The following is a 13,436-nucleotide window of genomic DNA, read 5'->3' as shown; positions in this document are numbered from 1 at the left end:
TTACCAGGACCTTGAAGTACTGTAGAATAGGGGCACTGTAAGGCCTAGAACAGTGGAGTGATGTCCTCTTGCTGATCTGTGCTACTCAGAAAGTAAGCAGCTGCATGAAGAGTTGGAATTTTCTTGTGGCCTCCGTTTTCTTCCCCAGGCAAAGGCATTACATTAGTCAAGCTTGGAGGCTATGATCCTGTTAACCACTATGACTAAGTCCTTACTGATGGGAGGGAGTGCAGCCTCTTGCCCAGCTAAAGAAGATAACATTTCTGGCTACTGTTCTGAGGGCATTCAGGAGCAGCAAGGTGTCCTGTAAGACTCCAAAACTGCACACCATCTTCACAGCTGGATGGTAGGTACCTTTGAGAGAGATCATGGTTATGCCTTCAGTCTGGACTCCTCCAGGCAACATCTTTTTTGTCCTGTCTGGTTTAAAACCATTTGTTCTTTATCTAGGTTCTTATTTCAGGCACCAGAGGAGCTGCGAGATGGTGCGATCTGCATTTGATGAGACAGCAGGAGGGTGTTTATTGTGATGCTGGCACTGGACACCACAGACAAGATCAAACCTAATGAGACTCCACAGGTGAGAACTCTGGGAGCAGAAGCTTATCATGACACTATCTGGCCTCGCAGAAAGGAACACACTTAGGCCTGGTCTATACTTAAGGCCTCTCTCTACTCCCCTCAGGTTGGTCATAATCAACAGTGTCAAAAGCAGCCGGCAGATGTGTTTCTTTGTAAATAAGTTGGCTGTCCCTTGTGTGCCCCCTTCCCCGGTGGCCAGTGGGCCCTCTCCTCTGCTCTGCTCTTTTTTCTCCCTCTTCCAGGTCCTTTTACACAGACTTCAAACACTTTGCTCAGCCAGTCACAATACCCTTATGGGCATCTGGATTTATTCAGACAAAATACACTTAAAAGTAAAACGCAAAGTCCCAAAAATCTGTACCTCGGATCCTGGGTGAGTGAAAAGGTGCCTGCTCAGGTACCTTCCATTAGCTCTAGCTAATTCAGACCGCAGGTGCCTGAATTCTAAATAGGTTATGAATGTCTTAAGATGTCATTCACATTCTTAGGTCTTTCCACTGGCTTCCCTCTTATACTTACATAATCAGAATAATATACTGTAGTTGACTCCCTAGCAGACTTCCCAGAGTCAGATCCCTGACTTGCCTCAGCTCTCTTTATAAGGAACCAGCTGGTTGAAGTGTCTCTTGTTGGATCATTTAGCAAGCTGCTCGAGGCTTCAAGTCTCCTGCAGGCAGCTCCTTCACTCCCTTTGCTCTTTCATACCTGCACTGACATTTGTCTATTGTCCATGGCTGAGAGGAGATCATCCAACAATACAATAAGAATCAAGTGTGTGTGATTAAATAATTAGGGATGTGATGAACAAACTTGTTTCATTGATTCATGGTGTATTGCATCAGCATATTTTATTATTGTACTTTTCACTAAGAAACGGAGTTTAAGCAAAGTGCAGTGCAGAGCAGACAGTTAGAGTGGGTGTTTTTCTCTGGCATGTGGATAGGTCTCTGATATTTGGATTATGTTCCTGGTTGGTGTTTATGTATCTAATTGAGATATACTGTTGAAATTACCCATAAAACACAATAGACCAAATATTGATGATTATTGACTTTTGACAGACTTCAGAATGAGAGAAATTATTTTATAATAATTAAAGAAGTTGGCTAAAAGGTAAAAAAAAATAAAAGAAAAGATACATTATGAAACAATTGCTTGTTAAAATAAGCTAACCTAATTTTTATAGCTACTCAAGTGTTCAAATCATAGCCAAATTTCCATGATGCTACTGACTTAAATGCCTTTGAAGATGCACGCCAAAAGACTTTTCATATCCAAACAAAGAAAACAAAAGCGGATCTTTTCCATGAGTTAAATACAAATCCTAAGTTAACAGGATCCAGATAAAAGATAATAACAGCTGACGAGATTAATAAACTACACCAGCACACACACTACATTGGCAGCAGGTTTCTATCAGCTTTAATTCTCAGACTTGCCCTTCGCTTTCAAGCTTCATGTAGTTGTATAAAACAGATGTCAGACATGATTTTACTGCACTAGTGGAGCCAACCATCCAAACCTTCTCTCTGTACTAAGCCTTTTTGGAGAGCCAGTACTTTTTAATAAGGCACATTTTGCGGTACATAGTTGTCATGGTAGATTCGAGCCAACAAAATACTCTGGTCAAAGCTGTTCTCTCAACAATCAAAGCTGTTCTCATCAAGGTGATTACCTCAAAAGTGTATTTACATTTAAAAACAAATAGTTCATTCATGGAGCGTGCAAAAAGGTTTTAATAACTATAATTGAAAAAAGCTTGAGAACATGATGACCCAAATGTTCATATGCCATCCCAAGTGGATTTTTATCCACAATAAAGGGGAAAAAACCCCTTTCTTAGCCATTTTTTCCAATGGAGCAGCTGTGAAGTGTTTTTGCCTATCTTAACTGGTTACTGTAGAACTGCTGCTCTTTTCCAGTCAGCATCAGCTTGTTAAACAAGTACATGTAAGATCTAAACTGCCAGATAATAGGTGTAAAAAGTAAACCCACTGTCAATGAAACTACTTCCTTTAAACACACACAACCTAATTGCTATTGATAATTAAAGCACTTCTCACTTATGCAGCCCTTATCACAGACGGATCTCAAATAGCCCTGTATGAAACTTTCAAAATTAAATTCCAAGTTTCTCCCTATCAGCCACCCTGGTAAAGGTTCATGCAAAACATTTAGATGGTTTTACCCTCATGCTTTTGGTGTCGCTAGATTCCATACACAAGAAGGAGAAAGAACTAGGCCCCTAGACTGTCCTCTCAGAGGCAAAAAAGTCCTTTCCGTCCTTTCTCCCAGACTCATTGTATCTTACCTCAATGGACTAATGCTGAATACTAGTCTCACGTTCCAAAAAAGTAACAAATAAGATGGTAGTGTGGTACAATTAATATCGAATCACATTTACCACATTGCATTTTGTGTAAATACAGTACATGAAACATAATACAGAGGCCTAAGTAGTTTATTGCTCTGCATTCAAGGCACATAATCCCTTTGGAAAAAATATTGACCTTTCACTTAACCCTCTCACTCCATCTGCAGCTACTGCTTTAGCCAACTGTACTGAACTGAGAATTGTCATTTGAATAGAAAATGTGCATTGTATGACTGAGATTATATTTGCTTTCCAAAGTAGTATGTCAATTCAAGTCCTACGTACACATTCAGTAGGGTCCAGTCTAGGTCTCACCAAGTAAATTGCAAAATTCCCAACTTCGGTGAGAGCAAAATTGGGCCACTTATGTCAATGATACATAATGCAGAATTCAACATTGAATCTTTGCTATTTATTTTATAGTATATAATCATGTACTCTCTATTATATAAAATTGGACATTTATTGCAATTCCAGTATGGTACTCATTTTTAATTTTAGAGGATAATTATCTAGAATTTTTTACTATGTTCAGCAGAATGAACATTTTTATCTAAGGGACTATGCCCAATTTTAACAAGGAATCAAAGTGATATGCTTAACTGCTAATGCACAAGCTAACAATACTCAGCTTACAGCTCTCATCTCTTTAATAATGGTGATAGTGTCTCAGCAACTTGAGCAAACAAAAACATAAAGTATATGTTTGTTCCAAGGTACCTTCACCATTTTATCATGAAAATAACAGTGTAGCATTTATCCTTACGTTTGATAAGTAAGATGTAGAATATTCGCATGCTGGTCAAGTTAGGTAACCGTTATTGCTGAATATATGTTTATTTAGTATATTTCAATTTTTAATGGTGTAAGCAAAATGTAGTCATGTACTGGGATAAAAATGTATCTACTGTGTGAACAAAATTAAAAGAAAAAAACCCCATCTTTACAAATATAAGTTGTGGAGCTGCCCAGTACATTGACATCTCCTGAGGTCTCCACTGCATGGTCAACTACTCTTAATTTTTGGCTCCATCAGATTCCCTGTCCATTACAACAAAACAAGGAATTAATCCGTCTCTAGAATTAACTTCCCTTTCTCCCCTCAAATGTCAGTGCGTGGGGGACTATCTTCCCCAAATTTCTGAAAAAGAGTGCAGAAGAGGGTCTCTTCCACATTGCTGTTCTGGTGCTACTGTTTCCTACTTTCCCTTCTGCTCTTATAACTTGCTAGTTGCTGAGGGACAAATGAGAAAAGACACCAATTTAAATAAATCCTGGCCAAAATTACAATATACATATATATTTTTACAAGTTACAATCTAAAGGCAATGCCTCCTGAAATGGTGAAAGAAAAGAGTAGGGGAGGGAGATGAGGAGAAGTGACAGTGGCATAGTACCCTGACCATCTTTTAATATTCCAACACTGAATATTTAAGGCTTATATCAGCCTTCCGAATTCCAAGGCAGTAATGGCCCTTAATCCCAAGCTTTAAGGAGGCCTGTAAAGCTTTTACACTGAATTAAACAAACCTTAAACTGAGAGTTTGGATGTCAGCATGCCAAGGTAGTTTGATACCTAATCTAGAAAGGACATCTTCCAACCACTGTGGAATTAGGAGAGCTAACTCCAATACAATTCATACATACATACAATTCATACAATTCAATGCCTACCCAGGAAACTAATCTAACCCTTGCTGTTACCACACGTGCTCTATCTGATTAACAGAAAGGATATGAAACAGTGAATGGCTCCAATGTCAGACCCACATCCCCCTTACATCTTCTCTTTCTGGCTCACCTACAGAATCAGCCAGCGTCATTCCCAAGAGGCAAGCTCCTGACTTCTGCATGAATACTCAAATTCTCAACTTTAATTTTGCATTAACCAAGTTTTTGCCAAAGAAATTACTGCACATGATATATCTAAAATATTAAGAACATTTCCAAAGCAGATCAATTTGTCAATGAATATATGAATGAATGATACAGAAAGTAGTTAATGGAAAGAAAGAGAGATGAAAACTAAATAACGTAGCAAATCAACTCTGGGCCCAGAGTTAGTCTATTTTAGACTTTTAAATGAATATATAATTTATGAAATGATCTTATTGAAGTGGAAGAGGAATCTCTATTGGGAGTCCTACTAAGCCAGTTACAATGTGTTTTGTTACACTGGTGCCTCTAAATCAGGGATCGGAAACCTTTGGCATGCGGTCCGTCAGGGAAATCTGCTGGCAGGCTGGGACGGTTTGTTTACCTGCAGCGTCTGCAGGTTCAGCCGATCGCAGCTCGCACTGGCTGTGGTTCGCCGTTTCAGGCCAATGGGGGCTGCGGGAAGCGGCATGGGCTGAGGGATGTGCTGGCCGCTGCTTTCTGCAGCCCCCGTTGGCCTAGAACGGTGAATCGCGGCCAGTGGGGGCTGCAATCAGCAGAACCTGCGGAGGCTGCAGGTAAACAAACTGCCCCAGCCTGCCAGAGGATTTCCCTGCCAAAGGTGCCAAAGGTTGCTGATCCCTGCTATAAATCCTGAAAGATCACAATAAGACACTAAAATGATTGGTGAGTAATCCTCAACTCAGACTTATTAAAATAGAGTTTTCTGCAACTATTCAGAAAATATTTTGAGAGCTGTGAAGTAATAAATAAGAGTATTCAAAGGAATGGTAATGTGATAGATGTCACACTGTTCCAACAAAAGCAAACATCATTCTGGGATGTATTAGCAGGAGTGTTGTAAGCAGGACATTAAAAGTAATTTTTCCATTCTACTCCGCATTGATTAGGCCTCAACTGGAGTATCATGTCCAGTTCTGGATGCCACATTTCAAGAAAGATGTAGACAAATTGGAGAAAGTCCAGAGAAGAGCAACAAAAATGATTAAAGGTCTAGAAAACATGACCTATGAGGGAAGATTGAAAAAATTGGGTTTGTTTAGTCTGAAGGAGAGAAGACTGAGAGTCATGGGTGACTGGTATCCCCCCATTCTGGGGGCACCAGCTAAATGGGATGACACATGACCTCCCCATGTGTTTCTTCCTCACTCTCGCATGCGACATTACCTCTGTGAGTGTGTGTGTGTGTGTGGGGGGAGATTCTGTCCTCTCGTTGCCCAGCTCCCTCCGCCCACCCCCAGCACGCTTGGCTGCTCTTCCTTTCAGCCAGACCCGGACAGGGAATGGGACAGAGCTGCTCCTGGACGCTGCCTGGTGCAGTGCAGCAGCTACCTGGGAGAGCGCCTGGCTACAAGGCTGGCGTGCTGCCTCCCACCCAGGCTTGGCTTCTGGGACAATGGCTGAGCGAGTCGGAGCCCCCCGCCCCTGGCATGCTCTGTGCACAGCAGCAGCTGGCTCCGAGAGAGTCTGGCTGGGGAGGAGCAGCAGCGGCAGCCAGCTCCCTGCCCAGGGTTGACTTCTGGGAACAAGAACAGGAGTACTTGTGGCACCTTAGAGACTAACAAATTTATTTGAGCATAAGCTTTCGTGAGCTACAACTCACTTCATCGGATGCATGCAGAGGAAAATACAGTGGGGAGATTTTATATACATAGAGAACATGAAACAGTGGGTGTTACCATACACACTGTACCGAGAGTGATCAGTTAAGGTGAGCTATTACCAGCGGGAGAGAAAAAAAACCTTTTGTAGTGATAATCAAGGTGGGCAATTTCCAGCAGTTGACAAGAATGTGTGAGGAACAGTAGGGGGGAAAAATAAACATGGGGAAATAGTTTTACTTTGTATAATGACACATCCATTCCCAGTCTTCATTCAAGCCTAATTAATTCCAATTCAGCAGTCTCTCGTTGGAGTCTGTTTTTGAAGTCTTTTTGTTGTAATATTGCGACTTTTAGGTCTGTAATCGAGTGACCAGAGAGATTGAAGTGTTCTCCGACTGGTTTTTGAATGTTATAATTCTTGACGTCTGATTTGTGTCCATTTATTCTTTTACATAGAGACTGTCCGGTTTGGCCAATGTACATGGCAGAGGGGCATTGCTAGCACATGATAGCATATATCACATTGGTAGATGTGCAGGTGAACGAGCCTCTGATAGTGTGGCTGATGTGATTAGGCCCTATGATGGTGTCCCCTGAATAGATATGTGGACACAGTTGGCAACGGGCTTTGTTGCAAGGATAAGTTCCTGGGTTAGTGTTTTTATTGTGTGGTGTGTGGTTGCTGGTGAGTATTTGCTTCAGGTCGGGGGGCTGTCTGTAAGCAAGGAGTGGCCTGTCTCCCAAGATCTGTGAGAATGATGGGTCGTCCTTCAGGATAGGTTGTAGATCCTTGATGATGCGCTGGAGAGGTTTTAGTTGGAGGCTGAAGGTGATGGCTAGTGCATTCTGTTATTTTCTTTGTTGGGCCTGTCCTGTAGAAGGTGACTTCTGGGTACTCTTCTGGCTCTGTCAATCTGTTTCTTCACTTCAGCAGGTGGGTACTGTAGTTGTAAGAACGCTTGATAGAAATCTTGTAGGTGTTTGTCTCTGTCTGAGGGGTTGGAGCAAATGCGGTTGCATTGTAGAGCTTGGCTGTAGACAATGGATCGTGTGGTGTGGTCTGGGTGAAAGCTGGAGGTAAGTATAGTGGTCAGTAGGTTTTCGGTATAGGATGGTGTTTATGTGAGCATTGCTTATTAGCACCATAGTGTCCAGGAAGTGGATCTCTTGTGTGGACTGGACCAGGCTGAGGTTGATGGTGGGATGGAAATTGTTGAAATCATGGTGGAATTCCTCAAGGGCTTCTTTTCCATGGGTCCAGATGAGGAAGATGTCATCAATGTAGTGCAAGTAGAGTAGGGGCATTAGGGGACTAGAGCTGAGGAAGCATTGTTCTAAGTCAGCCATAAAAATGTTGGCATACTGTGGGGCCATACGGGTACCCATAGCAGTGCAGCTGATTTGAAGGTCTACATTGTCCCCAAATGTGAAATAGTTATGGGTGAGGACAAAGTCACAAAGTTCAGCCACCAGGTTTGCCGTGACATTATCGGGGATAGTGTTCCTGACGGCTTGTAGTCCACCTTTGTGTGGAATGTTGGTGTAGAGGGCTTCTACATCCATAGGGGCCAGGATGGTGTTTTCAGGAATGTCATAAATAGAAAGGGAAGGGTAAACCCCTTTAAAATCCCTCCTGGCCAGAGGAAATCTCCTCTCACCTGTAAAGGGTTAAGAAGCTAAAGGTAACCTCGCTGGCACCTGACCAAAATGACCAATGAGGAGACAAGATACTTTCAAAAGCTGGGAGGAGGGAGAGAAACAAAGGGTATGTGTGTCTGTCTATATTTTGTCTTTGCCGGGGATAGACCAGGAATGAAGCCTTAGAACTTTTAGTAAGTAATCTAGCTAGGTACGTGTTAGATTATGATTTCTTTAAATGGCTGAGAAAAGAATTGTGCTGAATAGAATAACTATTTCTGTCTGTGTATCTTTTTTGTAACTTAAGGTTTTTGCCTAGAGGGGTTCTCTATGTTTTGAATCTAATTACCCTGTAAAGTATTTACCATCCTGATTTTACAGGGGGGATTTTTTTTTATTTCTATTTACTTCTATTTCTATTAAAAGTCTTTTTGTAAGAAAACTGAATGCTTTTTCATTGTTCTCAGATCCAAGGGTTTGGGTCTGTGGTCACCTATGCAAATTGGTGAGGCTTTTTATCCAACATTTCCCTGGAAAGGGGGGGGTGCAAGTGTTGGGAGGATTGTTCATCATTCTTAAGATCCAAGGGTCTGGGTCTGTAGTCACCTAGGCAAATTGGTGAAGCTTTTTATCCAACATTTCCCTGGAAAGGGGGGGTGCAAGTGTTGGGAGGATTGTTCATCGTTCTTAAGATCCAAGGGTCTGGGTCTGTAGTCACCTAGGCAAATTGGTGAGGCTTTTTACCAAACCTTGTCCAGGAAGTGGGGTACAAGGTTTTGGGAAGTATTTTGGGGGGAAAGACGTGTCCAAACAGCTCTTCCCCAGTAACCAGTATTTGTTTGGTGGTGGTAGCGGCCAATCCAAGGACAAAAGGGTGGAATATTTTGTACCTTGGGGAAGTTTTGACCTAAGCTGGTAAAGATAAGCTTAGGAGGTTTTTCATGCAGGTCCCCACATCTGTACCCTAGAGTTCAGAGTGGGGGAGGAACCTTGACAAGGAAGATCACTGATGGACTGTAGTTTCCTCAGGAAGTCACTGGTGTCTCGAAGATAGCTAGGAGCGCGGGTAGCGTAGGGCCGGAGGAGGGAGTCTACATAGCCAGATATTCCTGCTGTCAGGGTGCCAATGCCTGAGATGATGGGGCGTCCAGGATTACCAGGTTTATGGATCTTGGGTAGCAGACAGAATACCCCTGGTTGGGGTTCTAGGGGTGTGTCTGTGTGGGGACAGGAGCTGACTACGAACCTGCCGGGGGAGCGGTAGGGGGCTCTGGCTCACTCGGCTGCTGTCCCCAGAAGCTGAGCTTGGGCCAGGGGGCAGCCTGCTGTTGCCCCAGCCAGGCGCTCTCCCAGTCAGCCACTGTGCTGTACCGGGCAGCGTCCCAGGTGGTGTGGCCCCGCCCCTTCTCCTCTGGCTCTGCTCGGGGAGTGGGGGCGCTTCTTGCCCCTCAGACGAGTTGCCTATGCTGAGAGGGGTCATGATAACAGTTTTCAAGTACATAAAAGGTTGTTACAAGAAGGAGGGAAAATGTTCCTCTTAACCTCTGAGGATAGGATAAGAAGCAATGGGCTTAAATTACAGCAAGGGCAGTTTAAGTTGAACATTAGGAAAAACTTCCTGTCAGGGTGGTTAAGCATTGGAATAAATTACCAAGGGAGGTTGTGGAATCTCCATCACTAGAGATTTTTAAGAACAGGTTAGATAGACAAACACCTGTCAGGGATGGTCTAGATCAGGGGTGGGCAAACTATGGTCTGGGGGCCACATCCAGCCCTCCAGCCAGTTTAAACCGGCCCTCAAGCTCCTGCTGGGGAGTGGGGTCTGGGGCTTGCCCTGCTCCCGCACTCCAGCCGGGGAGCAGGGCCGGAGGCTGCTCCGCACACATATGCCAAGGCTCCTGGAAGCAGCAGCATGTCCCCCCTCCGGCTCCTATGTTTAGGGGCAGCCAGGGGGATCCCTGTGCTACCCCCACCCCAAGCACCACCCCGGAGCTCCGACTGGCCAGGAACTGTGGCTAATGGGAGCTGCAGGGGCAGACAGGGCAGATTGCAGAGCCTCCTGGCTGCACCTCCGCATAGGAACTGAAGGAGGGACATGCTGCTGCTTCCAGGAGCTGCTTCAGGTAAGCACTGCCCAGAGCCTGCATCCCTGACCTCCTCCCACACCCCAACCCCCTGTCCCATCCCGGAGCCTACTCCCGCACCCTGAACTCATTTCTGGTCCCACCCCAGACCCCTCACCCCCTCCTGCACCCCAACCCCAATTTTGTGAGCATTCATGGCCCACCATACAATTTCCATACCAAGATGTGGCCCTCAGGCCAAAAAGTTTGCCCACCCCTGCTCTAGATAATACTTAGTCCCACCATGAGTGCAAGGGACTGGACTAGGTGACCTCTCAAGGTCCCTTCCAGTCCTAAGATTCTATGATTCGATTATTCATTTCTCGAAAACTTACTTTACATAATTTCAGGTGTTACTACAAAGTATTAATAAGACTTCTATTTGTTTGTTTACTTCAAAGAACTGGAAAATTGTTGCTAAATTCTATAATAATGTTGTTGGAAGATTGTTGACAACTAATAAAAAAAAGTCAGTCTGACACTTCATTTATTTTAGCTAACCCATTTCTTATGTTGACATTCTCCATTCCAGTTAATGGTTTTCATTAACGGGCATGCTAACTTTAGAACAGCATGTGCTTTCTCTTTATTAAATTGTACTATTTCAGTTAATATTTAAAACCTATTTTTCTTTCAATTAACTCTTGATTATTTCATTTAAGAGGTTGTTTAAATAAGTCTCTGAAATCTTAGAAACATTGAATCATAGAAATGTAGGACTGGAAGGGACCTCTATTTACATCACATAATCCTGTCCCCTTCATTGAAGGGGACTAAGTATTATCTAGAACTCCCCCGACAGGTGTTTGTCTAACCTGTTCTTAAAAACCTCTAATGACGGGAGTTTCCACAACCTCCCTAGGTAATTTGTTCCAGTACTTAACTCTAGGAAGATTTTCCTAATGTCTAAACTAAATCTTCCTTGCTGCAATTTCAGCCCATTACTTCTTGTCCTGTCCTCAGTGGTTAAGGAGAACAATTTATCACCCTCCTCTTTATAACAAGATTTTATGTACTTGAAGACTGTTATCATGTGCCCTCTCAGTCTTCTCTTCTCCAGAGTAAGCAAACACAGTTTTTTCAATCTTTCCATGTAGGTAATGTTTTTTAGACCTTTAATTATTTTTGTTACTCTCCTCTGGACTTTCTCCAATTTGTCCACATTGTTCCCGAAGAGTGGTGCCCAGAACTAGACACAATACTCCAGTGTAGGCCTTTTGAGTGCTGAATAGAATGGAAGAATTACTTCTTATGTCTTGCTTACAACACTCCTGTTAATACATACCAGAATGATATTCACTTTTTTTTGCAACAGTATTACATTGTTGAGTCATGTTTAGTTTGTGATCCACTATAATCCCCAAATCATTTTCCACAGTACTCCTTTCTAGGCAGTCATTTCTGATTTTGTATTTGTGCAATTGATTTTTCCTTTCTAAGTTGAGTACTTTGCATTTGTACTTATTGAATTTCATTCTATTTATTTCAAACCATTTTTCCAGTTTGTCCAGAACATTTTGAATTGTAATCCTGTCCTCCAAAGAGCTTGTCAGATCTGTTTTAAACTTTAATAGAGATTAATCTTTTTTAGAAATTTAATTTGAATGAGACATTACTGGATTTTGGTAAAGAACACAATTTAGGAACCTCTATCAATACAGGTTACAAAGCAGATCAGACTTTACTTGAATGGGCCAGTAGAAAAACTGTAGATTTTGCTCTATACTTGTTTTGTTCTAATCCTGAACTTTGCCATGTCTTACAGGTAGAACTGACTGAGTGAAGTATTTCGTCCAAACATTTTTTTTGGCGGGGGGGGGGGGGGGGGAATGCAGATTTGGCATCACTTAGCAAATTCATGTAGATTTGGCTAAATTGTTCACGTCGAACGCTCCCTCTCACAATTCCAAAAAAATCAATGTTTCACTTTGACATTTTCAAAATGAAATGTTTTGAAATTCTTATTTGAAATGAAATTCCTTCAATTTTATAAATTTGTTAAATGTTAAAAATACTCAATTGAAAAAAACATTTCATTTCAGGTCCACTGATACTTTTGATTCACCAAAAGTTTCGGAAAATTTCTTTTTTTGGGTTGAACTGAAGTAATAATAACACCTTATTTGAATGTCCACAAACAAACAAATTAGTTGTTAATGCCTGGATCTAGCATGCTTACTAAGAAGGCTCATATTCTGCTGTAATAAGTTGGAAACCAAATGAGATATCAAGTAGGTCAGATTCCCTGAATATATGGGGGCAGATGATTCAGCATTTCTAGTGAAGAGAAGGTGCATTGTTAGTGTACAAACATTTTGGTATTTCAGCCTCTTTCCAACAATACAGCGCAGTAGTATTAATAGTTTGTATTACTGTAGCACCTAGGGGCCACAGTCATAGACCAAGACTGTATTGTGCTAGGCGCTGTACAAACACTGGAAAAAATGACTGTCATCCCAGTAACACCTGCCTGATAACTCCCTTGAGAGTGTGAACAGCAGCAGAGAGAGCAAACAATCTCTCTTGAACTTGAATTGGTCCAATTACTTTAACTTTGCTCTTGGGGACTGATGCTCTCTTACTCTTTAGGGTGGCTCTGGATTCCCCAAAAGAGTTTGAGACCCAACTGTCATAAAGAAAATGAGAGACAAGATGGGTGAGGTAACATCTTTTGTTGGACCAACTTCTGTTGGTGAGAAAGATAAGCTTTCAACCTCTGGGTGGCTCAACAGCTTGTCTCTCTCACCAACAGAAGTTGATCCAATAAAAAATATTACCTCACCCACCTTGTCTCTTTAATATCCTCGGACCAACACAGCTACTACTATGCTGCATACATAAAGAAAACAAGGCTTATTAGAACAACCCTGAGAAAAAAATCATATCAGAATTCATGTAAATGGTGGGAAAGCCTAACTTATCTATTCTTCACTGAGTAAGCTTATAATTACATCACAGAGAAAACAGAATATGAAAAATGTTCACATTAGCATTTGGGCTGGTCAGTCGGTCTATCAATCAGATTTCCAGGGACTCAGAGCGTCAACCCCGAGCCAATTACTCTTGTTATACTCTCACAGACTTTGTCTTCACTACTTCAAACGGAGTATGTGTGTGTGGTTTTCTTTACAGCAAGATAACAAATGCACAATCATTATCTCCATGTAAAATCCTATATATCCTACATGGAGATAAGCATTTGTGTTTACTCTGAAGTAG

The 13,436-nt window shown here is 42.2% G+C and overlaps 1 protein-coding gene across 1 annotated transcript in view; it reads right to left on the bottom strand.

The window, feature by feature from the left end:
• KCNQ5 (potassium voltage-gated channel subfamily Q member 5) overlaps positions 1-13,436 on the bottom strand; it is a 533,682-nt gene that overhangs the window by 198,831 nt on the left and 321,415 nt on the right. The window lies entirely within an intron of this gene.

Source organism: Chelonia mydas, chromosome 3 (genome assembly GCF_015237465.2).
Source record: "Chelonia mydas isolate rCheMyd1 chromosome 3, rCheMyd1.pri.v2, whole genome shotgun sequence".
Lineage (NCBI taxonomy): Eukaryota > Metazoa > Chordata > Testudines > Cheloniidae > Chelonia > Chelonia mydas.
Note: the sequence above shows the minus strand (reverse complement) of the source record. Positions and strands in the feature narration are given on the sequence as shown.